Genomic DNA, 9044 nt, shown 5'->3' on the forward strand with positions numbered 1-9044 from the left:
GGCGGGGCGGGGAGCAGCGCGCGCGGCTGGCGGCAGACACAGCCCGGCCCCGCGCGCGGCGAGGGGTCCCACGCGGCCCTCAGGGCGGGATGGGGAGGCTCCTCCTCGCTGTGGTGCCCGCGGAGGGGCTGGCATGTTCCCCCAGGCGCCCTCACTCATGGTTTAAGTTTTTGGTGCGATAGAGAACTATAATAATAGCATTGGCTGATTGTTTTCCTCCTGCTGCTGGATACAGCTGAGGTGTATAATCTGAATCTTGTATTTCATTGGCGTCACTAATCACCAAAGGATTTGCCTCGCCACCCAATGTTCAGTGGGGTAGAGAGAGCAGAGCTGGAAGGGTCCTGATAAGGCCATCTAGTCCAGCCCCCTGCAGTCACAGCATCATAGAAAGTGAGGGTTGAAGGGACCTCAGGAGGTCACATCTAGTCCAGCGCCCTGCCCAAAGCAGGACTATCCCCGACCAGATCCTTCCAGCCAGGGCTTTGTTGAGCCAGGCCTTAAAAACCTCCAAGGATGGAGAGTCCACCACCTCTCTGGATAACCTGTTCCAGTAGGTTATAAAGTCATAAAGATATTGCAGCTCAAGAATACAGCACGGCAGTGGCGATGTGTAGGGGGTGCACATGCACCCCTTGACAGCGCTGCACCCCCTAACAGGCCATACTCCCACTTAGGTGACGGGCAGAAGGGGTAGGCAGAAGCACCAGTGCCCCCTGCCTCCGTGAGTGCTGGCCAGGCAGTGGAGCCCCCCAGTTGGTGCGAATGTCCGTGGGGGGACTCCCTCCACTTGGCACAATCAGCTGCAGGGGACACGCCCCACCGCGGGGTGGGGGCACATGCCCCCCTGACTAAGGTGTGGCACCAGTCACCCATGGAGCATTGTGCTTCCAGTGCTTCACCACCCTCCTAGTGAGAAAGTTTTTCCTGCTATCCAACCCAAACCTTCCTTTGTACAACTTGAGACCATTGCTCCTTGTTCTGTCATCTGCCCCCACTGAGAACAGTCTTGCTCCATCCTCTTTCAAACCACCTTCAGGTAGTTGAAGGCTTCTGTCAATCCCCTCTCACTCTTCTCTTCTCCAGACTAAATAAACCCAGTTCCCTCAGCCTCTCCTCAGGGCAGAATCATCCCTGACTAAAGTAGCCACAGGTCTATCTAACCTGCTTTTGAAAGTTTCCAGGGATGGAGTTGCCACCACTTCTTTGGTATCTCAGTAGTCACAGCATCTGGAGCCTGGGAAATAGTAGGGGATCACTCTGCAGCCAGAACAAAATCTGCGGACCTCACTTTAGAATAACGAGCATATCTACAACTGTTTAACGTGTGAATCCAGCAAGCCTGGTTCCTTGCCACATTTCTCCCCCTTTAAATAGGGATGCTTCCAAGGGGATATCTGGGGCCCTTTCAAAAGGCGTAGCAGCTCTTAAATTCTAATGGCTTCCTCTGAAGGACCAGAAAAGGATACAACTGTAGTCAAACTGCTGCAACTTTATCATAGCCTCCTAGAGAAGTGGGACTAGAAGGGACCTTCAGAGGTCTAGTCCACCCCCCTGCCCAAGGCAAGAACAGCCCTATCCAAACCATCCCATACCAACCATCATCTAAACTCTACATAAGCCAACCATCCACCATGACACAGCACAGACCTAAACCCCTAACCTGTCACAAGAAAAGCAAGGGAACCAGGGGGGCCAACATAGCTTCATGCAGTACAAGTTGCTTGCTTTTTTTCTTGTTTGTCTGCTACCCCTGGGAATTTCTCTCCCTCCTTTTCCAACTGGTTTTTATCCTCCCTGTGCTGGCTTTTACTCCTCAGGCCTGAAGAAGAATGTCTACTATGGAAAGCTTGTTAATGGTATTCTTATGCGGAGTTTACACCATGGTTTGTATGGGATGGTTTGGATAGGGATGATCCTGCATCATGGGCATTGTTACACTAGCTTGGAGTTTGGAGCTTTCACACCCTTAGTCTAGAAACCTTCTCTGACTGTTCCCAACCTGCGCAGCTGTGATTTACCACTAGAGGCTTAGTGAGCAAGGGCAGGACTAGGAATTGGAGCTGTGGGTTACTACTACAGAGTTGGTGAGTCGGGACAGGCTTCTATTCTTGCTCTATGGGCAGGGGTATAAGCAATTCAGGGAAACTGGAGGATTTCAGCATCTTAATGGAACAGGAACTGGGTAGTGAGAATCAAAGATAATCCTTCCCTAAAGTGGCATAACTTTGATATGCATAAGTGCTTAAAAACTAATTTAAGGTGTTAATGTGCAGACAATCGAGAGGTTCAAAGCTCCAGGAGCTGCCCAAAATTACTGTGTAACAAGGCCCTATGATTCTATCCCAGGTGTGGGTAATTATTTTAGCTGGAGAGCCACTTAATCAGTTGTGGTGTCCTCTCAAGGGCCACATGAGTTTTGGTGTCCTCTGGTGGGCCACATCTCTCTCTTCCTCCCAGGATATGTAATATGCCCTGATCCTCTCTCCCTCCCTCCCTCCCTCCCTTCCTGGAACTGTAGCATGCCTTGATCTTCTCCCTCTCTCTCTTTCCCTCTCTCCTGCCCTGCCCTGCCTGGAGCTGTAGCACCCCCCCCCCCCCCCCCCCCGATCCCCATCCCCGACTCAGAACCAGCTGGCCCCATTTGCAGCTGACGCTACCACCCACCCAGCAGAGCAGAAGCAGCTCTGGGCAGCCACCGGTGTTACCTGTGGATGTGCCCAGCAGGTGGGGATAGGGGCATCTGCCCTGGTCTGCAGCTGATGCTGCAGTGTCAGCACTGGGCAGTTGCAATCCCACCCACCCAGCATGGTGTAAACAGTCCTGCCCACCCACCTGGCATCACATGGTGCCTGGAGCTGCTGGTTGCCCACGGGCCAGATTTTATGAGTTGGCAACTGTCAATCCACAGATTGGATACAATCAATTAGCAGGCTGAATGCTGTCTGTGGGCCATATTTTGCCCACCCCTGCTCTATTCCAACTATGTAGTCAGTCCATTAAAAGAAGTCACCCTAAGAAATCCTTGCTCTTCTCTTTTATTTATTTATTTTTTATAACTGTATATCATTTCCTGCTCATGGGTGGATCTAGAAATTTGAAGAGTGTGTGCAGATGGTGAGCTGCATCATTACATATGACACAACACACATTTTTCTTCAGTTAAACATAAACTAGAAGCTTTACTAATAGGCTTGGGGCCTTGGGGTGTACTGAAGCAAAAACAAATATAATTTCATTTGAATGAGTTAAAAACAGTCTGCAGGGTGGTAAAATAGAAGCTTCATTTCCAGGAGCAGCTAACAGGCAGCAGAACTGTACAACAAAGGATAGCTTGAGGGGTGGAATATCAGAATCATTGATAAAAAGAGAGGGTCATTAACACCTGTGGAATGAAGAGTTTAGATGGGATAGATTATAATGAACCACAAAATCAATTGACTCTCACTGCATTGCCTGACTAGAAGACTGTACAGTGGGGCCATAGTTTCCACTTAAGGAAATTATTAGGGAAATAATCCTAGATTAGAGGAAGAAACACAGATGTTAAACAAAACCAGAAAAACCAAAAATGAACACAAAAACAAAGCAAACATTGTAGAAAAATGTCAGTATATCTGCTTATGTAACCCAAGGCCTATCAAATTGTCACCATCCCTTCGGAAATACAGAGTATGATCATCTTGAAGACTTGCACAGATTGCAAGCTGTATTAACTTATCCAGATTCACTTTTCAGTACAGATACTTTTTCTGAGATTTTTTTTTCCCCTTTCCATAAATTTAATCCCAGTGGATTTAAAGGACTGAGGTTCTTAGTCCTTGCTTATGTCAAATGATAGTTCAGACTGTAGAATTCAACAGTAGCAAGCCACTGTAATGTTATGGTGAACTAGATCATTTATATATAGTAAGGAAATAGAACTGCATATATTTGCATACTCAACACACAGTTCCCCCATCTTCTACATGTAGTCATTATTAAAACTAATCCAGCCCTTGGTTTTGGGGCTTGTTTGGGGGGTTTTTTGTTTTTTTGAGGGGGGGGGGTGTTTTTACCTTTTATCTGTTTTTCGTTTGAGGAGATTTTGGTGGGGGGGTTGGTTTTGTGGGGGGTTTTGGTCATGGGCTTGTGTCTACCAGTTTTAGGATGTCAATTTTCTCTTTCTCTCCCTAGGCCTGGGACTATTATTTTTACACACTTTAGCGACTTACACCTTTTGGCCCAAGTTAGACTAGTTGATGTGGATTTTCCCTGAAGGAGGAGACTTCAGAAGATGTGTAATCTGCCTTGATTACTTTTGGAGACTTGCAGTAATTATCCCTCATTCTCTTTAAATCCAGGAAGAAACTATTTTACCTACATAATCACAAGTACAGTCATTAGCATGAGCACAGACACCTACATAAAATTTTTAAAAATAATAATACCCTTTGAATGTTGAGAGCATTTGCCATAACAACATATGGATTCAGAACTTTAAAAGGGTCAGTTTCCCAAAGCCTGTAGCATCTGACAAAGTAGGTTGTTGCTTATGAAATGTCTCTGAACTAGATAGTCTCTAGGTGCCACCCTGTCCTACCTTCTGCCAAAGCTTAAAGAAGGCAGGGCAAAGTAGCACTTTAGAGAATAACTGGTTCAGAAAGGTATAAGCTTTGGTAAGTGACAACCCTCCACCCTCCCCTGCCCTGACTTAACACCTACACATCTAACTACTTCCCAAAAGGCCTGAAGGCGTTCTTGGCCTTTCTGACAGGGAGCATGATATTTAGTTTACTCAGCGATGATCTTGCCTTAAGCAGGGGGCTGAACTAGATGGACCCCATGTGATCCCTTCCAGCCCTACTTCCCTATGATCTGATGATTCATAGATTGTAGAGTTGGAAGGAACCACAAAGGATCATTGTGCCCGAGCCCATGCCCCTGGCAGGAAAGAGGACGAAGGTCATATGACCCCCAGCCAGGTGACTATCAAGCCTCCTCTTGAAGACCTCCAATTTAGATCATAGCACCACCTTTCATGGAAGCCCATTCCAGATTCTGGACACCCTTCCTGTAAAAAAAATTCTTCCTAATGTCTAACCTGAATTTACTTTCCACTAGTTTGCACCCATTATTCCTAGTTACTCCTAGGGGTGCTCTGGAAAATAGCACATCTTTAATTCCCTGTTGTCCTCCCTTGATAAACTTATAGGCAGCTACAAGGTCTCCCCTCAGACGTCTCTTGTGAAGGCTGAAGAGATCCAGATCCCTAAACCTCCCTGTCACGGCGGAGTCCTCTAGGAGGGCCGTGATCTCCTCGAGGTCCCTCGCTCCGTGTCAAGGCCAGCCCAAGGCACCCTCTTATTCTCGCCCGCCACGTCTCGCTGGTAAATATAAGGTTGGGAGGCTGCCTATGACTCCCTGGGCATGGCTACTTGGGACCTCTGTCTCCGCGGTCCTTCCGGGCTCCTGTGGTCTCCTGGTGTACTGGGTGCTCCCCAGGCACCCTAGCCTTATGGGCTGCGTGTGGCTCCTACCACCCCTAATACTACACCCCAAGCCTCGCAGATGTAATAGACGTTGGTGTGTCTGCACGCCCGCTTCCCGGGCCCTTCTTCTATAACCTAGCCCACTCTTGGGCCTTCTCTATACTAGGCTAGTCCCCTCTGGGACGTCCTCTCTGGCCACCGGTCTTTTGGGCCCACCGCACTACCACCCTTTCTGATACGGGCTCACCACACTGCTACTCCCCGTCCTCTCGGGGCAACCGCAGCACCTTGCCCTTCTCTGGGACGCTGTACTGCTAAACCTTTCTGTCTGGGTCCACCGCAGCACCCTTCCCCTGTCCTGGGGAATTTTTGAAAGATTGAAAGGAACTGTAGACTATTTCTGTAGACCAGTCTGATGGTCTTCCGTGGTGCTAGCCTGTTACCAGGCTCCTCAGTATGGCCCCGCTCTCGGGCTCCTCAGTAATCACCCCTCCCTGGGGCTGGGGTCTATGCACCCCGCAAGTGACGCCCTTGCTGGCATCTGCTGTGCCCATCCTGGGCTCCCTAATATGGCGCTCCCCCTCTTCAGGGCTCACCATGCCCACCTCGGGCTCCTCAATAGACCAATATGGTGCTCCCCCTCTTTGGGGCTTGCCATGCCCACCTCGGGCTTCCTGATAAAATCACCCCTCTCTCTGGGGCTGGGGTCTACGTACCCCGCACCCAACCCAGGGGGTTTGTTCCCCGCCCGCAACCCACTGGTTGCGCTCCTCACCGCCAGTTGCGCCTGCACTGGCACATAAGCTGCGCCTTCACTGGCGCTGTGAGAATGATGCGCCCTCCTGGCGCTAGACCGTGCCCTCATTGGCACTGGGGCACCCCACCCCTATGGGGTCCCTATGAGGCCTCCTCCAACCCCTACAGCCTCACCCAAGCCTCCAGGTGTAATACAAACATTAACCAAACACAACACAAGCCTCCTGGCTGTAACTCAAACCCAAAGCCCTATGGCCATAACAACATTGCTCCATATGATAATGGTACTTGCTACTAGGCTCCTTTCCACATCCTCACTCCCAGAGCTCCTACCTCCCAGGCTGCTGGCAGAGAACTGCCAGCCTAGCCTCAGCCCTGGGCTTTATAAGGGCCAGACCCTGCCCCCTATAGGCAGCTGGCTCCCCTTAGTTGCTCCGGCAACCCACAGCTGCGTTTGTAATCCTGGCAACCCTCAGCTGGGCTCGTTATGACATGCCAGGGCTCGCTCTCTCTCTCCCTGGCAGTTTCTCCTCTCTAGAAGCAGAGCGCTAGGGTGCCCTACGACACTCCCCTCGTAGGGTCTTTCACGGAGGCCACTAATCATGTGAGTGGCCCTCCTTTGAACCCTCTCCAGATTCTCTGTGTCCCTCTTGAAGTGCAGCATCCAAAACTGGACACAGTACTACAACTACGGCCTGACCAAAGCCACGTAGAGGGGAAGCATCACCTCCCACGATCTGTTGGTCATGCATCTGCTAATGCACAACAAGGTGTGATTGGCCTTGTTGATAGCATCATTACACTGCCGGCTCATGTTCATCTTGGAGTCAACTATGAGTCCAAGATCCCTCAGCCACCGATCATACTTCTATTAACATTTTGCAGTGGAAATTGTTCAAGAACACTTTACTGGATGTCCCAAAATAAACAATTTTATAAACACAGTAAAAATTACCTTAGGCAAAACAAAATCTGTTTAAACTGAGAGGTGGAAGCAATGATGAACCATTAAAAAATCTGTATCTAATGAATGGAAAGAAAAGGAAATCCACATATGCATATATATGTCACTGTTTAAAGAGTATGCGACTAACAAAGGGAGCTAATGGAATCAACAAATCAATATCAACAGCCAATAAAGTGACAGGTAAATCAGAAGGCATTTTTAAAACTGATTAGGAAAAAAAAATTCTGAGTCATATGCATGTCCATTATTCGATTCAAATGTAAAATTGCAAATAGTAATATAAAAAGTCAGAAATCATTAATTGCCATAGAAAGAAAACCTGGAGAATGAGTCCATTTTGTATAATAATGTGATGCAAAAAGGAAATTTATCCACTGTAATAAAAAAGGGTGTAAAGCGACTTTCAAATCAACAAGACAGAATATAGTGCCACAAAATGTAATCTAACTAGCTGAGCAACTCTCTATACCACTTGCATTTGCTTCTACCAGATTTTGAAAACTGGCGATATTAGCAAAATTTCAAGAATCACCAAAGGAAACCCAATATTTTTGAAAGATTGAAAGGAACTGTAGACTATTTCTGTAGACCAGTCTGATGTGGGCCCCCAAGGAAGGGAGGTCAGATTTGTCAAAAAGTGCCAGGAAAGGGACAAGTTAAGAAACCTGGATCCTGTGACTTAAGGAGTTCCCTATGGAGTCATATTATCATTTCCCCTTATCTTTTTTTCTGGAGACAGGGAGGTGGTACACCAAGAGGTATCTGGAAAGGAAAGAAGTGAGTACTAAGGCCATCATAGAGGCTGACAGCAGAGACACTTGCTAAGCTTCTAAATTCAGAATCCATTGCTGCTTTATGCCCAAATTACTGGTGCCTCCCCCATAGCTTACATTCTGTGTTTAGTTCTGCTTGCAGCATCAAGGGAGTGGGTTCAACCACACCCTTCATAGTAAAAGTGGTGGTGAAATGGTGGCAACACTGAAAGAATGCCAAAGAAAGCATAATGTAATAGGTCTTGTACTTATGAGGAAAGTCTGTCCTCTACACTTCCCTTGTTCTAGAGAAAAGGGGGATTGGATTGGGTATTTAAATGGAAGGGATATTCCCAATAAGTGGGAGTTTCATCTCCATTCAAACCCATCCCACTCATATGGTGCTATCCATCGCATCCTTAGATCACTGAAGCCAGTGAAATATGCTTGTAGATGCTTGCACTTGGGTCCTCCTCCTACTCTACTATTCCTTTTGCAGCCACACTGGGGGTAATCTAAAGCAGAATGCGCTTGATGAGGATGGCAAACCCTTCATATTAGCTTCCATTTCTAGGGCATCCCACCCAGGAGCAGCACAACTCAACTCTTCTGTGATACTGCAGCTATAAATCTCAAAGAAATCCCTTTCCACTCCACAAACACAGAAAATACTGTTTACCTGAAAGAGAAAAAGTGAGCAGGGAAATACTGGATTGTGTGGGGGTCTTAGTGCTGGTGTTCAAGAAAAGTTACAAGGGTGACTCCCGCAAATATCTCAAGCTTGGTGGCTTCTTCAACTATACCATGAGTTAGCTGCTCAAGGGTCCACATCCAGCTCTCCATTCAGCTACTGTTCCTTAGATTCCTCATTGGTTTGGTTAAACAACACTATTCAGTCACTTGTTGGGTCATGAGACAGCAACAGTTTGGCAGAAGCAATCCTTTGAAGTCTACTTAGTGGAAGCATGTGATGGGCATGGCTTTAAACACGGAGTTTCAGTCCTTGATGCAATAATTGCTTCTTCTTAGTCACTCCTGGCATTGTTTCTAAGCCCAGTGGATGACGACTGCAGTCAGACTCCTCTGTACTATCTCCTG

The sequence above is a fragment of the Alligator mississippiensis genome, chromosome 2, assembly GCF_030867095.1.
Source record: "Alligator mississippiensis isolate rAllMis1 chromosome 2, rAllMis1, whole genome shotgun sequence".
In the NCBI taxonomy this organism is placed as follows: domain Eukaryota; kingdom Metazoa; phylum Chordata; order Crocodylia; family Alligatoridae; genus Alligator; species Alligator mississippiensis.